The sequence below is a fragment of the Neofelis nebulosa genome, chromosome 18 (genome assembly GCF_028018385.1).
Source record: "Neofelis nebulosa isolate mNeoNeb1 chromosome 18, mNeoNeb1.pri, whole genome shotgun sequence".
Classification (NCBI taxonomy): domain Eukaryota; kingdom Metazoa; phylum Chordata; class Mammalia; order Carnivora; family Felidae; genus Neofelis; species Neofelis nebulosa.
The window spans coordinates 33,905,813-33,928,013 of record NC_080799.1 but is presented as its reverse complement, the minus strand read 5'-3'; positions in this window follow the sequence as shown (position 1 = coordinate 33,928,013).

Sequence of the window (22,201 nt, the reverse complement as noted above, 5' to 3'; positions counted from 1 at the left end):
CACTGCCGTACAACGAGCAGATTTCAACCATCCTGATTGTATACTGTGGGAGTGAAATGAGAGTGTTGGGGTCCCATGTGTCCCTGAATCACATCTCACTAATAGCCAGCACTGCTCACAGGGGTAACTGGTCACCTTGGGGAGTGAAATCAGCTCAGCCCCCCACCATGCACGGAAATATACTGTACACCTGCATCATCAGAGACAAAAAACGCACATGTTTGTATTCATTATTTAAGTTAAAACCATCTCCTCAGGATGCCAGCCATCCGCGGTCCTTCTCCGATGCTGCACTCTTGTAATTTGTTTCTAGTTCAGAGTGACTTCTCCTCTCCTTTCTTAATCAACTCTTTTTCTATTTCTTACTCCACCTATCAAATTATAAAGACTCAAGACCTCACCTCTTCTCTCTCCAAGTCAATGGCTTTAACTGCAACCTTTATCCCAAGGATCTGAAAATGTCGTATCTGGCCTCGACTTCCACTCTAAATTCCAGACTTACATATCCAACTGTCGACTTAACAAATTTAAGAAAAATCTCTTGCTTTCTCTTCTGCAAACTGTTCCATATCCAGTCCTTCCCCTTTTACGAGAACACCACCGACATCCCTGAAGTTATCCAACTCAGAAACCTAAGAGTCATCCATAAGTGTCCTCTCCTCTTTTTACTCCTGCCAATCCAATCTAATAGCACATCCTGAATCCAACCACCTCTCTCTCTCTTTCTCTCTCCTGCTACTATTGACCCAGACTTGGGGTCACTCTGGGGCTTAACTCCAAGAAACACTTTTTACATTGTTGTCTAAGGAATGGTACCCCCTGGAGTTCTGCAATGATCAACATACAGGACCATAAAGGTCCGTGCTGATTCCTTAGTCCAAGCTACAATCATCTCTCACCAGAATGACTGAACAACTTCCTAACAGACCTCTCTGCTTGTACTCTGTCCCTAAAAATCCACTCTCCAGCCAACAACCAAGAATAATAACCTTTTCAAAAATGTACATGAAGTCACATCGCTCTCCAACTGAACACCCCAACCCCTCAATAGTTTCTCATTGCTCTTCACATAAAATCAAAACTGATCTCCATGACTCTACGGCTTGCCTGACATGGATCCTCAGAATCTCTCCAGTTTTATCTCTTGACCCATCCTGATGAATTTTCTTTCAGTTCTCCAAATATAACAAATTCTCTCAAGCCCCAGGGCCTTTGCACATGCTTCTCTCATCACCTGGAATACTCCTCTCAGTCCCCACTTCCAATATTCTTCACATGATTGAATCCTTCTCATTTCTCAGTCTTAGCTTAAGTTGCCCTGACCCACCACTATAAATTAGGCGATTCCCTTTCTTATTCTTTACCACAGTACACTTTTTCCCTCAGAATACTCTCCACATTTTAACCATATAATATCATCTATCTTGCTCACAACTGCATTTCCAGCACTCAGTACAGCACCAAGGTCATATTAGGCACTCAATAAATGCTTTCTAGGTTAAATGAATACAGGAATCCCACTACTAAGAGATAACCATTGCTAATACTATGCTGTGTGACATTTCTAGACCTTAATCATATTTAACTTTAAGAATCTGATTTCTTCACTCTAAGGATCTAGTTTCAACCTCTGACACACAAAGACACACATACACTTTTTAAAAAAAGTATATATGATTCAGTTATCCCCCTAGAGATGACCCCTCAGCCACATCAATGACAAGAGACACTGCCCTTGGTCACTACCCACTACCAATCTTCTTATATTTGTGTGTCTGTGTACCTGTCTGCCTAGAATGTAAACTCCACGAAGGTAGGGACCAAGTTTATCTCATTTAATGCTGAATACCCAACACCTTAACAAGCCCCAGCTAATAGCAGGAACTTAATAGACGCTTCCTGACTGATGAATGCCTATCTCAAGTCTGCTCTCTGGAAAGCACAGAGCTGCATATAAACTGTCTGGTGGCCTTATGGAGGAGCCTTCTAATTGCACATAACATTTCAGGGCCATCACCAGCCGCATGAGGCACTGACATGCTAAAGATGGGCTCTGTCTAAAGCTGTCCCATGCTCTTGGCTCCAGCCCTTGCAGAATGCAGAATGACATTTGTACAGACACAGGCTGAAGGCTTGGCCTTTGTGGTCTGAGAATGGGGCTCCAGGTCTCATCTGTTGAGGACAGCAGCTCCAAATTCCTCCATATGCTAATCAGACTGACAGCCAACTTCAGCCCGAGTCAGTGTGTTGATGCTGGGGTGCCAAGACCACGTGACCTAAAAATGACAAAGCGGCCAAGGGACATGGCAAAGCAAAAGAAAGAGTCCAAGACCGTCTGTCTCGAGTCAGAGTGAGGGCAGAGAGAAGGGAGAGAGTCCAGGAACTACAAATACCAATACATGTATGTTCAGGGGTGTCCTTTTTCTTATTCTTATTTTTGGTGGTGTGGCTCATTTCCCACACCTAAGCGGAAGTTTTTAAAAAAGGGGTATTTCACGGTCTCAGTTGATGATGTTACAAACGAACCACAGACTGATGACCCATGGGCCAAGTGTAAAACACAGATACGTTCTGTCTGGCCTGCATGGTATTTTTTTAAGTGGAATTACTTGCCAAGATTTCTAGCCTGAAAATATTAAGTGAACCAACGACTTCCTGGCTTCTCTTGAATAATTAGAAGGGCTGGCAACTCTGAACCCATATTTTCATAAGCCAGCATCCACTGGGCCTGCATAGGGCATGATTGTGCTTTGGGTCAACGTGTCTCTGGGTCTCTCATTTCCCACCTGGCCTCCTTCCTTTACCCAGAACACTCCCCAGCCCCTGGAGGGTGTTGGAGTTTGTGATCTCTGCTTCTCAAAGAGGAAAATTCCCTATTCCCCTGTGCTAAGCTTTCCAAAGAAGAAAGAGCGTCTAGCAAGACATCTCTTGGGGAGGGGCCCAACAAGATAGTTTCAACCTCTGACTTCATCTTCTCCTTTGCACCTCCCTTCAGGGTGAGAGTAACAAATCTGATCCATGACTCCTGAAGGTTTCCTTCCCAGGGGGCAGGCTCGGTTCGCCTTAAAAGCAAGGAAAGGGGTTTCACCCACTTCCTTCCCAGGGTGAAGAGATCACTCAGGTAAGAATGCCAGATGCCTTTCTGCTTCCTTGCAGTCAGCACCCCCAGATCAGGTCCCCTGGTGCTCTCTGGCCCCTTCCTGTGAAGACCTTGATATGCTAAAGCAGACAGTTATCATCCAAGGAGCTGATGGGGCGAGAATATTCAGAAGCTGTTTTGCCACACAGTGTTGTCTATGGATGTTGGTCTAAGACCTAAAGTTGGGGAAGGTAACAGAAGACATTCATCCAAGCTGTGGTTCTAGTTTTACCATAATTTACCCATACTCTGGGACTTGATTGGCCTTAGTAAAAAAGATGATGGCTCTTTTTTCCATCCAGCCCCATATGAATGTTCTCCTCTCATTAGAACGATGACAGTATCAGTTGCTGTCTTCCAACATGCCTCAAAATAGAGTCCTTACTGAGGTTTGAGGGCTTCTTAAAAGCCACAGATAAGTATCATGTACCTTCCTGAAACATTCATTGTACTCAAAGATTTGGGAAGTACATTTTCAAATGTTTGAGCTCTCCAAAGGTTTTGTCATAGGCATACCCGAGCACGGTTAGCAAAATACCATTTTTCCAGGTTGAACACTTTCGTGGAGTGTTTCATATTTGACATTATGAAGCCTATAGCTTGTATGCGTAGGGGAGCAATTGGATAATTAAGTTCTTTCGTTATTAGAGTATAATCCAAAGATGCATTAAACTGAACAGGGTCCATGGGGCCCCTGGGTGGCTCAGTCGGTTAAGCGTCCGACTTCGGCTCAGGTCATGATCTCACGGTTTGTGGGTTCGAGCCCTGTGTCGGGCTCTGTGCTGACAGCTCCGAGCCTGGAGCCTGCTTCTGATTCTGTGTCTCCCTCTCTCTCTGCCCCTCCCCTGCTCACGCTGTCTCTGTCTCTCATAAATAAATAAATGTAGAAAATATAATTGAAAAAAAAAAGTGAACTGAGTCTACAGGAAGAGCAGACATTATGATAATGTCACTGGGTTTCGACATGACTGATGGCGATCCAAAAGTCTCAGTGAACTTAAGCAATGGAAATCTATCTCTGCACACTTAGATTTGTAATGAGATTTTCATTGTATGCACCTGTTTTTCCACTACATAGTTACAGAGAAAATCCACAGCCCTTTCACAATTCAGATTTCTGACACAAATTTACTTAATGTTTTATTTCCTCAACTTACATCCATTTCTTGCAAAAGTGGGCTCCTGATAACACATATATACCACAACTCATTTGTCCAATTGATAGATTTTAGCGGCAATATTCAGGTACTTTTTTTTTTTTTTTTTTTTTTTTTTTTACAGAAGAGTAAATTATCAATTATATGCTCAACTTGGAATATGCCTTAAGAGTTTAAAAACCAGAAGCTTGATGACTAAAGCATGAAATCAGTGAAAACAAACACAATTACGAGGTAAGTTTAAATAGCATAGAATCATCTCTTTCCACAAGAGACTGAGAGCAAAAACAAGGAGGGCCTCCCAATCAAAACTCCTGAACTGGTGGAAGATGACAAAATCTTATATAATATGGATTGAGCCAAATGCTACTCAAAATAAGGGTTTTAGATGAACACCCATGATGCCCAGATTTTGGTCTCTAAATCCCATTCCCTGTTAAAAGGAACCTAGGCTGTTTGCAGAAATAGCTGACTTGAGGTCTGGGGCATAAAATGTAGAAGATGAGCCTGGAATATTTTATGCCAGAAAGAAAGGAAGCTAGCAGAATTTAATGGGATCAACTCAAGAGGACATAGAGGCTAGCCCAGATGTTTTATTCACACAAAAGAGTATTATTACACCAGTTATTTATTTCCTCCTAACTTTACATTTGCCCTTCAGTGCTCTGTATGTGATCTAAGTGGGACTCTGCAAACCAAACTTCACAGATTTCTTTGCCAGCTGGCTTCCTTTTAGGTTCTGCTAAAAGGAGATACTAGAAGAGGAAGGGATAAGAGGGCTTCTCTGGTTTATTTCTATCAGTATTGGGACTTCCCCAACAGGACATGATTCCGATCTCTAGTGTCTGTTCATATTCCCAACACCAGCTCTGAGTTCCCAGATCCTGGTAATCCCAGTTCTTCCTTTTCATCTCTCATGGATGAATGAAATCTGCAGATGAATGAAAAACCTACTAATGGTTTGGCCATTTGAAATGCTGTCACTGAGGACAATGGGATTGTCTTATAGGCTGTTAATTATGTTAGCTGTTAATTTACCTCATTCTTGATTATAAAATTACTATAAGGAATTTTTCCACAACATTTTTTTGTACATTATTATATATTTTGTTACCAAACATGAAAACCTGGGGGGGGGGGGGGTGTGTGGAAATGTTTACATCAGGCCATACAGTGTTTTATTTTTATAATACACACCTTGAAGACATCAGCAATGACTGTATTATTCACTGATAACACTTTGCCCTAAGAAGATTGCCTTTTAGTTTTCTCATTGTTCAGCGGGGTGATGCAAAAAAAGCAACATTTTAAGTGGTTGCAATACCAGCTTTTAAATAAAACTAGGAGACACCTTGAAAGCTTATTCGATTACACAGCTATCTACTGAGGAAAGGTGTTGGGTAGAGTTTTCAAGCTCAAGACTAAATTTGTATGCTTCTTCTAAAAGATTAAAAAGACATTAAGATAAGGTAAATTCCAGAAAAAGTGAATTAATTCCTTGCTCAATGTCAAGGAGGGACTTGGGGAGTTTTTCTGTCTTGCTGTTTCTTTTCGGGCCTGAACAATTTCACCAACCGCAAGGCCAAACTAGGGATGTCTTCAGCACCTGTGAGAGGTGGCCCAATGGAAATGGTATTTCAGAATTAGAGGAAGAGGGTTTATCAGAGAGATTATGAGTTGTCTGTGACTCTTAGTTCGTTTACACATGATTAAAAATTATAGCCTCAGTAGTTTTAAAAACCACCAGCTGCTTTCTCACTGAAAACATCCTAGGATGAGTATTTTGTAGGACAGTCCTGTGAATCAGACCTTTCCACAGGTTATGTGACTTCTCTACTAGAAGGTATGCTTGTCAAAATTGCCACCAGAGAAATACAAATCAAAACCACACTCAGATATCACCTCACGCCAGTCAGAGTGGCCAAAATGAACAAATCAGGAGACTATAGATGCTGGAGAGGATGTGGAGAAATGGGAACCCTCTTGCACTGTTGGTGGGAATGCAAACTGGTGCAGCCACTCTGGAAAGCAGTGTGGAGGTTCCTCAAAAAATGAAAAATAGACCTACCCTATGACCCAGCAGTAGCACTGCTAGGAATTTACCCAAGGGATACAGGAGTGCTGATGCACAGGGGCACTTGTACCCCAATGTTTATGGCAGCACTCTCAACAATAGGCAAATTATGGAAAGAGCCTAAATGTCCATCAACTGAGGAATGGATAAAGTGGTTTATATACACAATGTGGTTTATATACACAATGGAGTACTACGTGGCAATGAGAAAGAATGAAATATGACCCTTTATAGCAACGTAGATGGAACTGGAGAGTGTTATACTAAGTGAAATAAGCCATACAAAGACAGATACCATATGTGTTCACTCTTATGTGGATCCTGAGAAACTTAACAGGAACCCATGGGGGAGGGGAAGAAAAAAAAAAAAAAGAGGTTAGAGAGGGAGAGAGCCAAAGCATAAGAGACTCTTAAAAACTGGGAACAAACTGAGGGTTGATGAGGGGTGGGAGGGAGGAGAGGGTGGGTGATGGGGATTGAGGAGGGCACCTGTTGGGATGAGCACTGGGTGTTGTATGGAAACAAATTTGACAATAAATTTCATATATTTTAAAAAAATAGAAAAAAATACAAATAAAAATAAAAATAAACAAAAGAAAAACAAAATTGCCACCAGAGCCAGGCTGCACTGTTTCACTTCTCTGGCAGCTTCTGTGGGCTTGTTGCCTTTGTGGCTAGGCTGACATGCTTCACTGTCAGCAAAGAAACCATTCTGTTTCTGTCCACACGTTCTGAACCGTTACATCAACACAGAGGAGAGAGGGTCTGGGTACTAAATGGTTCCCCATCTCACCTCTCTTCAACTCAGTTCCAGGAGTAAGACAGAGTGGTCTATGAGACTCATGAAACGGATCACAAGAACCTTCAGTGTCTTCACATTGTATTTAAACAAAACCCAGATCTCTGAACTCAGCCTAGGACACCTTGACAACCTGATCTCTACTGAGTCTCAATTCATTCTCCATGTTCCAGTCTGTTCCTTGGAAGGATGAGCTTTTTTCAGCACAGAGTCCTGATGCATTCCCTTCCCTCTGTTTGGAAACCTCTTCCCCAATTATTTTCAGGCTGACTCCTTCTTATCCATCAAGTTCCTTTAAAAAAAAAAAAAATCCGTGTCCTCAGGAACTATCTTCTGACAACCCTATCAAAAGTGTCCCATGCCATGTTCTATCACAGCATCATGTACTTTTCCAGGACATTACTCACAGCTGGTAATTATCCACTTACAAAATTATCTGATTCACGTCCATCTTTCCTGCTAGATGGTAAACCCCACGAGGTAAGAATCAAGGCTATCTAGCCTCAGCGTTGGCAAACTTTTTCTGGATAGGACCAAATAGTAAGTATATTAGGCTTTGCAGGCCATAGAGTCTGTTATAACTACTCAACTCTACTGTCATAGTGTGAAAATGGTCACACGCAATTCATAAATTAAGGAGTGTGACTGTGTTCTAATAAAGCTTATTTATAATATGAGTGACACATATTTGGCCCACTGACCATAGTTTTCTGACCCCTAGTCTACCCATTGTTATAGCCTCAGTGCCTAACACACTTATCATATGGCAAGTGAACCAGATAATCATTGGTTCAAATGGACCAATGGATGGACAAATGGTCCAAATAACCATTGGACAAATGGCAAATGGATGGCCCCACAATCAGCTTAGGCTAATGTTTAGATGGACTTGTGCTTCAGAGTTGGAATTTTTTTCCACATTGGACTCAAAGTCCCTCCTCTAGTCGATTTCCTTCCTTTGTCTCTAACATTTCCCAACCTGACTTTCATTTACTGTTTGACCACTCGCTCTCCCTCCTTGAGCTTCACTAAATCTAATCTCAGAGCTATTCTTTTGCTGTTCAGTAATGTCTATGATTCATCTTTCATTGACTCAGACTGAACATGAACCTTTTACTCTGATCACTTCCACTCTTCTGTACTCAGCAGTTAGCCACATAACACATTTCTAACAAAAAGAAAGAAAACAAGAAAGCATTGTGACTTCTGTGTATGAAAAGCAGTACATCCTTTTTGGAGGGAAATTTACCAGGATCTATTAAAAGTGTAAATATGCCCCCCCTTCAACCCAGCCGTTCTCGCATTTTCCCCATAACTCCCTTGTACCTGGATCATAATTGTAGGATCTGACATAAGGAAAGAGAGTAGGCTTCCTCTTTGATGGGTCACCTATCCACACAACCTACCAGGGATATCTCCATTGTTCTTACCCTCAGTTAACTTCACTTCTCTGCTCCTCCAAGTCGGGCTTATACATAGGACTCTTGGAAGAATGACTACAGTTCTTTGAGCAGCTTCTGACATGGCCCCAGTGGTCCCTACCTCCTAGAGCCCACTTCCTAGTATTCATGCCCTTGTGTAATCCCCTCAGCTCTCTTCAAATAAACTAATTAAATAAGATAGAGTCCTCTTTAAGATTCATAAAGCTGATCATGGGAAAGATAACATTCAATATTTATTAACATTTAATTATTATATAGATAATATATTTAATATATTAATACTTATTATTTGGTCCTATGCAGAAGAAGTTTACCAGCCCTAGGCTAGCCAGTCACAGTTCCTATTCTCATTTGAGTGTAGACTAGATCTAGTGAGTTGCTATAGCCAAGAGAATATGGCAACAGTGACAGGATGTCACTTCCAAGGTCCAGTTACAAAAGACTGACTTCTCTCTTGCCAGCACAGTCTCTCTGGCTCTTCTCACGCACTCTGATAAAGCCAACTGTCATGTTGCAAGCTGCTCTGTGGAAAGACTCCTCTAGAAAGGAAGTGAGGGTGCTTTCTGGCCAACAGCCACAGAAAAACTGAGGACTTGAGTCCAGGAGCATACAGAGAACTCAATCCTGCCAACAACCACATGAGTGCATGAGTGATGTCAATAGTAGATCTTCCTCCACTTGAGCCCCATGATGACCACAGCCCCGTCTGACACCTTGACTGCAACCTTGTCAGAGAGCCAGAACCAAAAGATCCAGTTAAGCACACCCAGATTCCTGACCTATAGAAACTGTGATGTCATAAATATTTTGCTGGTTTTTAAAAATTCTTTTCCAAGCTCTTTATTTGTATTCTGAATGCAGTAAGCCTCTAATCGTTCACTTGTTCTTTCATTCATTCAAACAGATGTATGCTGGACCCATAAAGTCCAAAGTACAATAACCCTTGTGTCTCATTCCCTCTGTACATATTTGCTCTGATGTCCCTTCTCTGATATGAGCTCTTTCCTCTCATACCTGCACGTTATGCTAAATGTTCACTGCTTTGAGCTAGTATGTTTGGGGTAGTTTGTTACACAGCACTAGATAACTAATACATCCTCTCTACTGAGATGTCAGCCATGCATGCTGGTCTACAGCCTTGCTGGTGCCCACATGCATTGCAAGTAGAGTTGACTTTTCTTCCCACTGACCTCCAAGGAACTCTCTAGTCTGGGGTAGAGGAGCCTCACTTTCTCCTTCACAGCTAAGACACTTTGTTTACACCTCTGACTCTCCTTCTCTCTGCCGTGTGTCTCCTCGAAGCTCCCCGAGGATCAGACGCTTATAAAAAGAGGCCAAAGACGACTTGCCGGTGACTTCCATTCTCTGCCTTGCCAACATCCACCCACAATGCTGCAGAGTACAAGGCTGCTTACCCGCCTTCATTGGGTAGAGGCGACTTAATATGCTTAACGCCATCCAAAGGTGGTGACCCTTTGTGTCTTAGATTTCTATTGTTACTGTAACATTGCTTTACTAGCAAGCAGATAATCCACTCACAGTGATGTTAATTATGTTCTTAGCTCTGGAGGTCAGCATTTCATAAAATGTTCTTTTGCTTTTTTTTTTTTTTTTTCCAATTTACATCTTGTTATTGGGCGTCAAGGGAGGAGGAGTACCATACTAGATTTGCAAGATCCTTTTCAAAAAAGTTTCTATGCTCAAATAAGTTTGGAAGATGCTGTGCCCCCTGTGAGTCCCTCTTGGAGATTCATTGTGCTTATAAAGCAGATGTAACACTCTTCTGAGACTCCCGATAAGGAAATCAGTTTGTTTGTATGTTTGTTTGGCCTAAAATTTCTAAATTTCATTTAAACATGGAACTTTCTTGGCCCTCCTGGGTGGCTTGGTGGGTTAAGCATGGGACTTCGGCTCAGGTCATGATATCATGGTTCGTGAGTTCAAGCCCTGCATCTGACTCACTGCTGTCAGCACAGAGCCTGCTTGGGATTCTCTCTCTCTCTCTCTCTCTCTCTCTCTCTCTCTATCCTTCCCCCACTCACACTCTCTCAAATATAAATGTTAAAAAAAAAAACAACCTTATGCTTATCAAACTTCGGTGAAAACACTTCAGCAACAATCATGTGCCCTGAGCCTGAAATGTCCTTCCTACCACTAAACCCCAGGCTGCAGGTTAAAAGCTTTTCCATGGCATCAAGCACAGCCCATGAGAGTTAAGCATGGCCCACTGCCGGCCCTCTTGAGGCCTTGATGATTCCATGGATCCATTTCTCCTACTTTATTGAGGCGTGTGTTACCACGCCTGCCTCCAATCATAGACTAAGGGCCACATGGAGCTGAACTGTGTGTTGCCCCAGATCCAAGTATCTAGCACAGTCTTGCCACAATGCTGAACACTTTCCTCACCTCAGTTGGTCCCACAACCAGCCTATGATCGATGACCTCCATCCAAAGGGAAGAAGTTGAGGCCAGTTCAGTGGCAGAGCTCAGACTTGAAACCAGTCTGGGGGTGATCGGTACCCTGCCCACCAGACTGCATTCAGTGAGGGTTTGGGATGAAACCAAAGAGGTGTGACTTACAACCAAAGAAGCAGCCCTTGGAGGAACACCACCAGAGGCTTTGATGTTAGAGCAGAGAACCCTCCCTTTGGGGACTGTAAGCTTGGCAATATGGTGTTAACTTCTAAGAGTCTACGGCTGCTTTCTTGAGTTTTCCACCTCAGAGTTAATCCCGAACAGAAAAGGAATGAGCATCATCGGTTCTGAATGTGCCCCCGTCTATCTCCCAGAGAGGCCATGGTCACGGACCACAAAGAAAATCCCTCTAACGCGATGTGACTCGCGGCTGAGGGATTTGTCCGCCAGCCTCAGTCCCTCATTGTCCCTCCCTTGTCAAAGCCATTTGACAGCCTTAGCGGCCGAGACCATCACTTTCTCTTTGGATTTGTCTCCTTCATGCTTCGCCTCCCCCCACCATGCCCTCATTGGTTGGCCATTCCGTTCGGCCCTTCAGCCTTGCTTTCAAAGGGGTTTTATTTCTCATGTTTGTCTTATCTGAGCTTCTCATTACTTGACTCTCTCTTGCTTGCATTTAAGAGTTTATCCTATTTCCCATTTGGCCGCCTTCCCGGCTGTCATCCATCTTTCTCCGGCAAAGACACGGCAGTGCTCACCGCCTTCCCGACTCCTGGTCTCTCTTGTCAAGCTTACCCTTCATGGCTGTCTTGTCCCTAACACGTGTCATTGACTTCCGTTTTTTTTTTTTTTTTTAATAGAGGCATAATTTTCCTTCTTGTTCTATTTTCTTCTTGTTCTATTTTCTCCCCTCTCAACAATTGGCTTCGTTCTTTTCCCATCTCTCCATTTTCCCAAAGATCTCATCCCCAGTGTTTACGAAGGTGAACTTCCTAAATGTGTCTTCTACTCCCTGGCCTCTGTGGTCTTCCTGGAACCTCAAAGTCCTTATTAATAAGGCTAACCACGCCCAGGAAACCACAAGAGCAGATGTCTCAGAGAGAAAACTCTGTCTCCAACTCACTTCCTAAAGCCCTATAAAATTGGGACAAGAGTGGGGGGCAGCCTCCCAAAAAACAGTCCCTCTTTGTGCATAGTAGGGTCACCAGCCCCCATGCCCATTGGGAAATGTGCTGCCAAGACAGAAAGGAGAAGCATCCAAGAGTTCCTTCACCAAAAGCCTTCAATCCTTCCACCTGGTCAGCTTCCCACAGAGCACGCTGGGCAGACTATGGCTGGAGGCATTGAGGAATGTAAACCTAGCCTCACAGAAGAGGAGGGTACTTTCCCTTTCACAATTAAGAACAGAGCTCTATTCTTAGGAGGCCAGAATGCACCGGGGCAGGAAGAAATATTCTCTCTTCTTCCTGGGGTGCCAATCTCTTACCCTAGGGCTGATAGCCTCTTCCAATGACCATGGCCTCAAACCACAGATGGAACATCCATGCTAGGGTCTCAGCATTCTGGTTGGAACAATGGTCTCACCACTTACTGCTTCTTCATACTGCTGAGCTCCAGGAGTCTCCCGGGGAAAGCGGGAACAATGATCAATTATTGGAGGAACTGAAACCATTGTTGTAAAGCAGAATGCCTTGAAAATCTAGATAGAGTAACATGAAAAACCGGTTTGCTTCACCAGAAATGTGGAAAAAAAAAAACAAAAAACCTGCTGTCCATCATCAACACAGCAGTATGGATAACAATAGCGTCTATGAAGCATAGAGTCAGTATCCGTGCTCTAAGAACTTCACGGGGGGTAACACAACCCTACGGGGTAGATACCTTCTACAGATCCATTTTGTAGATGAGGAAACAAAGGCACAGAGCAAGTGTGAGAACCTGCCCAAGTTCCCCAGCTGGTGTGCAGCTGCATCAGGACGTAAGAAGGTCTGATTCCCAAACCATCATGGTTACTAACTCTGCTCTTGTGTCCTCATCTGGTGTCCAGCCAGAGGTGGCCCTAGGCTTGGCAAGGCCCAGGCCAACACTGGAAAGCTGCCACTTTTGTCTTTTCACAACGCTGAGCTCAAATGTTCTGCCATGGTCAGGACGTTCCCCACCCCCCATCACAGGCATGCTGGCAACAATTAGAAGCCTATTATTACATTCTTATTAACTCACTATGGAATTTGTTAAAAATTGCATTGTTTAAATTAACCGTGTCAACCATTACTCCATTTTAGTCTCTGAGTTCCATTTGCTGGCTGAAATGATAGGTCACATTATTGGATAACAAATACTACTACTTATTGGCTAGAATTTCTCCCAGTCTGATAAATCAGGATCTCTCTCTCTCTCTCTCTCTCTCTCTCTCTTAGACTGTTATCACAGAGACTTATATGAGGAAGTGTAATCATATGAGTGATATCCCATCACCTCTGCCATATTCCATTGGTTGGAAGCAAGTGACAGGTCCCAACTGCTCTCAAGGTGACCAGGATACCACTGAGGTTTAACACCAGGAGATGGAGGTCATCAGGGCTCAGAGATCTACCTACCACACCGATGAAGGAAAATGAAGAGGAAAGGAATACCTCAAGCCTTATTGATCTTCTGTTTCCTATCCACCTCTCCATTTCTTGTCTCTTTTTTGCTTTACTCCAAGGTTAATAGCTTTATTAATTTTCTCTCTGCTTTGAGACTTATTTTTTTTTTAATGTTTACTTATTTTTGAGAGAAAGAGAGAGCTTGAGCAGGGGAGGGGCAGAGAGAGGGGGGTGCAGAGGATGCAGAGTAGGCTCTGAGCTGACAGCAACGAGCCTGATATGGAGGTCCAAGTAACAAACTATGAGATCATGGCCTGAGCTGAAGTCAGACGCTCAACCCACTGAGCCACCCAGGCGCCCCTGCTTTGAGACTTATTTTAAAAGCACACTGCTAATGCTCCTTGGGACCCATGGGTTACTTTTCTATGAAAAAAAAGGGTGTATTCGTTCCTTATGGCTGCTGTCACCAACACTCCCACAAACGTGGACATTTCAAACACACACTTATCCTCTGATAGTCCTGGAGGTCAGGAGCCTGAAAGCAGTTTCCACAGAGTGACATCAAAATATTAACAAGGCGGGGCGCCTGGGTGGCGCAGTCGGTTGAGCGTCCGACTTCAGCCAGGTCACGATCTCGCGGTCCGTGAGTTCGAGCCCCGCGTCAGGCTCTGGGCTGATGGCTCGGAGCCTGGAGCCTGTTTCCGATTCTGTGTCTCCCTCTCTCTCTGCCCCTCCCCCGTTCATGCTCTGTCTCTCTCTGTCCCCAAAATAAATAAAAAACGTTGAAAAAAAAATTAAAAAAAAACATATATTAACAAGGCAATGCTCCCCTCAGAGGCTCTACACAGTGAAGAATCCATTTACTTGCTCTTTCCACCTTCTAGAGGAGCATTCCTTGGCTCGTGGCCCCGTCTTTCACCTTCAAAGCCAGTAGCCCACCATCTTCAAATCTCTCAGCTGGGGCTGTCATGATCACCGTCTCTGTAGTAAAATCTCCCTCCCTCCACCTCCTTTTGTGAAGACACTGGTGATTGCACTGAGAGCACACCGAGGCAATCCAAGAAGCTTCCAGTTTGAAGATGCTTAACCACATCTGCAGAATCTCTTCTGCCATAAGGTAACATTCACAGCTTCCAGGGATTAGGACCCGGTTATCTCTGGGGGAAATTACTCATCCTACCACAGAGGGATTTATAAACCTTTCTCTGAACCTCTGGAGAAGGGAAACCAGCTATAATTCAGAATTGTATTGATTCGCTGTAAAACAAGTGTCCTGTGCGGAGGAGAAAGTCTGGTATTTTATCATCCCCAATTTAAAAGGCCTGCTGGCCCATTTCCCATAGAAGACGCAGACCTGTGCTTTGAGGGCTCCACAGAATGCCAAGGATGGAATCAGAAAATTCTAGAGCTGAAAGAATCCATCCAGATCAGGTAGCCCCACCCTTCCACCTTAGAAATGAGGAAACTGAGCCTCCAAGGAAAAAAAGCAGGTCACTTATGGCCAAATGTTTGAGTTGGGGAGCATTTGGGAAAGAAAACAATCTCAGACTCCTTCAACGATTCCAAACTGCCTCTCTTTTGGAATTTTGGGGAGGTATGGAAGGTATCTCCACCCACTAGACTATAAACTCCACTGAACTCCAGGAGGAGTTATGTTGCCAGTTCATGACGTGCTGTTAAGTGACAGCCATCTTTTTCTCTACAGGTTCAGAGCAAATATTTAGACTTTGTGGGTCACGTGACCTCTTACCACAACTACTCAACTCTGCTGTTATCACACACAAGCAGTCCCAGTAGGACATATTTGATATAGAAATAAATGGAAATGGCAGTGGTCCAATAAAACTTTATTGACAAGAACGAGCAATGGGCCACTTTGGTCTGCAGGCCATAGTTTGCTGAGCCTGAGGCACAGATAACAGCCAACACCAGTCAAGGGTCACTAGAGTCTAAGAATTTGACTTGTATTATCTCATTTAATCCTTACAACCACCTCCTTCATGACAGGTATTATTATCCCCATTTTTTGGATGAGGAAACTGAGCCTCAAAGAGTAGTAACTTGCCAAAGGACATATCACAAGTGGCCAAATGAGGATGGAAATCCAGACCCCCACCATTCAGGTTCTCTACTTTTTATCCCTACACTGATGGTCCTTAATCCTGACTGCAATGAGAATTTTTTGAGGACCCTGTTAAAGAATATCGATGATAAGACCCCATCCCAGACTATTTAAGTCAGATTCTCAGTCTGGGTAGGGGGGATGCCCTAGGCATCTATAAGTTTTCTTAATCACCCCTGCAATTTCTCAAGTGTTGCCAGAGTTGAAGACCGCTGCTCTGAGCTACCATGTTTAATAATGGATCTAACACAGAAATGATGAGGAGTTGAGGAGGACGATGGTTGGAGAGGAAGAAAGGAAGAGGAAACAAGGTCAAGACACGAGTGTTGTCCAAGAAAATCCCACTTTAAAAAAAAATGAGGGGTGCCTGGGTGGCTCAGTCGGTTAAACACCCAACTCTTGGTTTCCACTCAGGTCATGTCTCATGGTTTGTGGGTTCAAGCCCCCTGTCGGGCTCTGAGCTGATAGTGCAGAGCCTGCTTGGAATTTTCTCCTTCCCTCCCTCTCTCTCTCTCCCTCCCTTCCTGCCTCCCTCCTGCTCTACCCCTCCTCTGCTCTCTCTCTGAAAATAAATAAACTTAAAAAAAAATTAAAAATCAGTGTACGAAACCCACAAAAGTTACGCAGTCTATAAAACAGGGAAGAGGGGTAATTTGCATGGCAAAAGGAGTTTCCACTTGCATGTGAGGATTCAAAGCAGGTGTCTTGTAACAGACTTTTGCTTTTCAATGATCCAGAACACATGGAGGCACCATAAATTGCTTGAGACAGTCTGGGAGGTGGGGGCAGAGGTTTTCACCATTAAAATGTTTGGTGCCACTGCTAGCTGATGATTAGCCGAAATGAAAATCACGAGCGTTTCAAATTATAGCGTGGAAAATGGAAAGCGTGTCTTCATCACCCAGATCGGGGGCATGTCTTTTCTCGACGTTGCTAGCTGCACCTGTCTGCTCATGACTGTTAAAGAAATCAGCCCTGAGGACAAGGAGAGTGAAATCACCCACTGCACAGGGGGCCTCCCCACCCTTTCTGCAAGGTGAAATTTTTCCTCGAACATCCCAAGAATGCAAACATTTGCTTCCTGATCCATCTTGGTTCTTCATGGGGAATGGAGCGAGGGTGGAAAATAGGTAAATACTGCCATTTCAAATCACTGAACCTAAGTAGATTGGACAGATCTCCTGTCAAGGATGAATTAATACCTTTGGCCCTTAAAATTCTTGTCATTTTGTCAAGCCTGTTATGACTTCTGATTTCACATTTAAGCAGGATGCAGGGAGCAAGAGGCTAATCTAAGGCCAGGAAGAGCCAGAGACAGAAGTATTCCCGTCCTTCTTAGGATTGCAAGATTTAGAAAGAGTACAGGATGCCCAATAAAAATGTAACTCCAGACAAATGATGAATAATTTTGAGTGTATGTTCCAAATATCGTGTGAGACAGACTTTTTAAAATTTTTTAAAAATTATCTCTTGATTGTTTCTCTAAAAGTCAAATTTGACTGGACCTCTTGAATCTTATCTGGCTTGTTGTATCTCAATCCTTTTCCAAGTCACGCCTAATTAATTCCTCGGTCCCAGAATAAAGGCGCATTTTGAATCTGTGTCCATTTGACTGCAGTGACTACACCACTGTAGAGAAAATCAATTGTGCCTACATTAGCACCAGGTCATACCAAGAAAAAAAAAAAATGGTGTGTTGCCTAAAATCCCATGTGTTAAAGACCATAATAGCCAATGTTTGAGGTGTTTCCTTTGTGACTGTAAATCAGGGGCAGAAGCAAGGCATGGACATCAATAGCCCACGTGTACGTAACTGCAGTGAAAATTTTTCTTTACAGGGTGGTCGTAGGCAGTTCTAGAAACTTCTAACACTTAGACCTTACAGCTTGCTCTCTTCTGTACATCTTTATTACTATCTGCCCCCATGACATCCAACACAGAGAGTCCATTGGGCCAAATCCCTATCAGCACACCCCCTTAGAGCAAATGAGGGCAGGGAGAATGAGGCCCCTCAGGCAGGCACTTACGTCTCTCGACCTCAGAAAAGGTCGGCCTGGCTCTGTGTTGCAACCGGGTTGCAACCTTCAGGACTCTTACAGTGGGGGAGGTCCCCACGCAAGGTGGCATGGCTGACACGAATCTCACATGTGCTCCAGTCTCCCAGCCGCAACACGGGGATACTTGTATGGTGGATTCCAGAGTCAGAACATGCATGGTGTTTAGAAGAGTGGCTGGTACCCAGTAGGTGCTCAGTAAATGTTCTGTAAGCACATCATCAGGGTTGGGGAGCTCAGCCAACTAGGTCCACTCTTCCTCTCCCATGATGATCCCACCCTGAACACCCCATGCCAGCTGGTGCCATTTCTCCAAATACCAGAGCAGAGAAACCAGACGCCTCACTTATTCTCTGCTCAGAGTAAGAGGAGGTGACCCTGTCCATTAACTTGGCCCTGCACCAGGATCCTTGCGGAAGTCTCTACCACTCACATTAGAGACAAACAGAGGTCAGTGGACCCTTCTTTGCATACCAGAATATCTAAAGAGGAAAAATGCCCCAGTGCAACATTTTTCTCCGTGGCGCACGAGCGGCACACTGTCGCATCTTGCTAATAACAAAGAGCTAGCTCCTGGAAAGTGATCGTTTCTCTTCGGGCAAATGCGGAAATATTTCTTACAACAGGTATTTATCTTTCAGAGAAATCCAGCATCCCAACAATCCCTCCCATTTCATTATTTTTTTTAATGTTTTCTTTAGTTTTAAGAGAGCACAAGCAGGGAGGGGAGGGGCAGAGATAGAGGGGGACAGAGGATCTGAAGGGGGCTCTATACTAACAGCAGCGAGCCCGATGTGGAGCTCGATCTCACGAACCGCGAGATCATGACCTGAGCCAAGTCTGACGCTCAATTGACTGAGCCACGGAGGTGCCCCTCACCTTACGTTTATTAAGAGCTTACCATGTGTTAGGCACTGCTCTAGTAACTGTAGATTTAGCAATGAACAAAGGAGGTGGGAATCCCTGCTCTCAAGGAGCTCAGAGTCTAGCAGACAATTAACACAATGGATAAGTAAATTAGATGTTGGATGGTACAAAAGCTACAGAAGAAAATTAAGGGGAGGAGGGATAGGGAGAGTTGAGCGGTGGGAGGGGGGATGGATGAAGGGTGGGTAACGGAAAAGGTGGTCCTTTCAGACTCCCCTACAGAGGTGGAAGGGATTGGGTACCTGTCCCTGATGCCTGGACCCTATGTAGCTGGCACAGTGAACCTCAGCTGGTAGGTACACCCTCCAGAACACAGAATCTAAAGAGGGTGCAAAGCCAGTGATCCTCAGACGTACTCATGTGGCTGAGGCTGGCTGTGTACTGCAGTTACAGAGTGACAAGTGTCCAGGGCTGACCACACCAGTGGGGACACGGCACTCTGGCTGATCCCCAGGCCATGTCTCCTCACTCCCTACCAGTCGTCCAAAACATAGATCTGTTTGTACTTAATTTCACTAGCATCCATTCTATTGTTTTATTTGTAACCAGACACTCAGACCAGTGCGTTTCTGCTGGGCGGGGGGAGAAAAAAAATACTCATATACACGATACGCAGTGGAGTTGTAGGGAGAGCTCTAGACTCTTACCCTCCAGATATATGATAAAACAGCCAAGGGAAACGTTATCAGTCCACATACGTTTCCTTTTTCCTCCAGGACACCTCTGGGAAGGTGACACAGATAATGAAAAAAAAAATTGGCATCAATTATTATTTGTTCTGGGCAAGGAAAGGGTGGAGGGGAGAAAGAAAAAGTAGGTCCCATCCTACAACTGTTTGGACACAAACAATAAAAGCCAGGCAGATAACCCAGCAGACCCACTTGGATATTTGAAGCTTCCTGTCCCTCAGTAATGGATTATCTTATATAGACTGACAATATATGGTTTCAGGGTACTTTTTCTTTCTCTCCCTGAAAAACTAAGATATTCCCTTCTGCCAAACACACAAAGGATGCAGAACACCAAATGGGATGTATGCGGTGGGGAAGAGAGACAATTTCTTTCCCATCACGGGACCTCTCAGCAAGTCAATATTGATTACATTTTCCTGGTGCCTCAAGCCATTATTTCTGATACCACTGACTACTGCCACAGATGAATTTCCCCCTCCTCGTCACCATGGGAATATCAGAGAGAGTGAGGAGGAAATGTCCCCCTAAAGAAGCCTGGCAGAAAGGCGCCTTCTAATTAGGAGCCTTTAATTCACATCCCCTGTACTGTGTCCTTGGGAAAAGACGGCAAGTGTCTGGCCTGAAGATAATTCTTCACCTGATGCCACCTGCAGTTCAGGAAAACAGAATGCCATCCCTGACCCAGAAGGCAGGAAGGAAGCCAGAATCCGGTTGGCTGTCAGAAAGCGTGCCAGAGTCCTGGTGGTGCTGGTTATCATATGAATTATTGATGTCGCCATGGGAATCCCTGGGGTAGCAGAGGTGTCAGAGGCGAAGGGATGGCAGGTGCGTAATTGTGGAATTGGCAGGGGCTGACGATTCATCCTTCAGCCCCATGCATGTTATCAACAGTGTTTTGGGCATGCTGGTAAATTCCACCACCAAATCCTACCTCAAGCAGAAAGGTTCATGCACACCGCCCATGGAGGTCCTGCCCTGACCCTAGCTCTGTGGTCATGAGTGGGAGCAGAAAATGGATGTTCAGAGTCTTGGCCCCGCACTCATCACAAAAAACCTCCAATTGCAGAGCCTCACTTGGCCAAGCTCCAAGTGCAGTAGTAAAACTGTGCAGGGGCACCTGGGTGGCTCAGTCAGTTAAGCGGCCGACTTCGTCTCAGGTCATGATCTTGCAGTCCGTGAGTTCAAGCCCCGCGTCGGGCTCTGTGCTGACAGCTCAGAGCCCAGAGCCTGTTTCAGATTCTGTGTCTCCCTCTCTCTGACCCTCCCCCATTCATGCTTTGTCTCTCTCTGTCTCAAAAATAAACGTTAAGGGGCGCCTGGGTGGCTCGGTCGGTTAAGCGTCCGACTTCGGCTCAGGTCACAATCTCACGGTCCGTGAGTTCGAGCCCCGCGTCGGGCTCTGTGCTGACAGCTCAGAGCCTGGAGCCTGTTTCAGATTCTTTGTCTCCCTCTCTCTCTGCCCCTCCCCTGTTCATGCTCTGTCTCTCTCTGTCTCAAAAATAAATAAACATTAAAAAAAAATTAAAAAAAATAAATAAATAAACGTTAAAAAAAAAAAACTGTGCAGAAGCAGGAATCCCAGGGAAAGAACCAGAAGCTCCCCTGCCATAGGCTGGTCCCCTCAGAAGCAGATTCTGACAAAAGGAGTTAAGTGTAAGTTATTTATCTGGGAAGTGGTCTCAGGAAACCCTATCAGGGGAGTGGGGAATCGAGACAGAACCAGAAAGTGGCCAGTGTAGACTGTGTTATCAAAAGATACTTGTTCCAGGGGTAGCCGGGTGGCTCATTCAGTTAAGCGTCAGACGTTGGCTCAGGTCATGATCTCGCGGTTCGCGAGTTTGAGCCCCTCATCGGGCTCTGTGTCATCAGCTCAGGTGGGTTCTTCTGCGAACAATGTTGCCATCACCACCACCACCACCATCGTTAACTTATATCCGTCCTAGAGTTCTCACTGCAAACACTACACCTTCAGAGAAGCCTTACTGGATGGTATAATCCTGGGGTTCAAATTGCAATCTTTCCTGTATGCATCAGCACAATCTTCTCAGAGGACAGTGTAGTGAATGTTTCAGAAGCCTAAAAAGAGGGGCATGGTCTGACCCAAGGATCTGTACCTTGGAGTCTGGTCTAAGCAGATGCTTCAGTTTCATGTAAAAAGATCCAGAGCCTTTATTTCCGGAAGGTTATACAGGAAGAATGGAGGAAAGGCAGGAGGGAGGGAGGGAGAATGGGAGGAGGGAAAGAAGGAGATCCAGAAAGCAAAAGAGACTAGCAAAGAAAAGAAACAAGTTAAATATCCAACACTAGGTGATTGGTTGAGTACGTCGTATGCATCCATCCAATGGAGCATTATTGGACCATAAAAAATGATGATACATAGGTATAATGACTGACACGCAAATGGGTTGGTGATACATCACTAATTTGAAAAACAAGTCACAGAAGATGTGCCGCAGGTATATTCCACGGGATCTCAAGTGTAGCGTGCGTGTGTGTGTGCATACTCGTGCAAGCACACATGCATGTGTGAGATAGAGACGGTGGGAGGAAATGCATCACACACAGCACCACAGGATGTTGGGAAATACAGAACACAATTTTCCTGCCCAACTTCCTTTACCTCCTCTGCTTCCGTGTGGATCATCTGAGGTTTCTGTATCAAAGAATAAAAGGGGCTCAAATCCTGGGGGAAAAATCCCTTTAAAACACTTAACCATCCCAACAACTTGCCCTTTGAACATTCTGCAGTTTAGCCCTTGAATGAGGGAAAGAAAATACTATCACTAGGATTGATC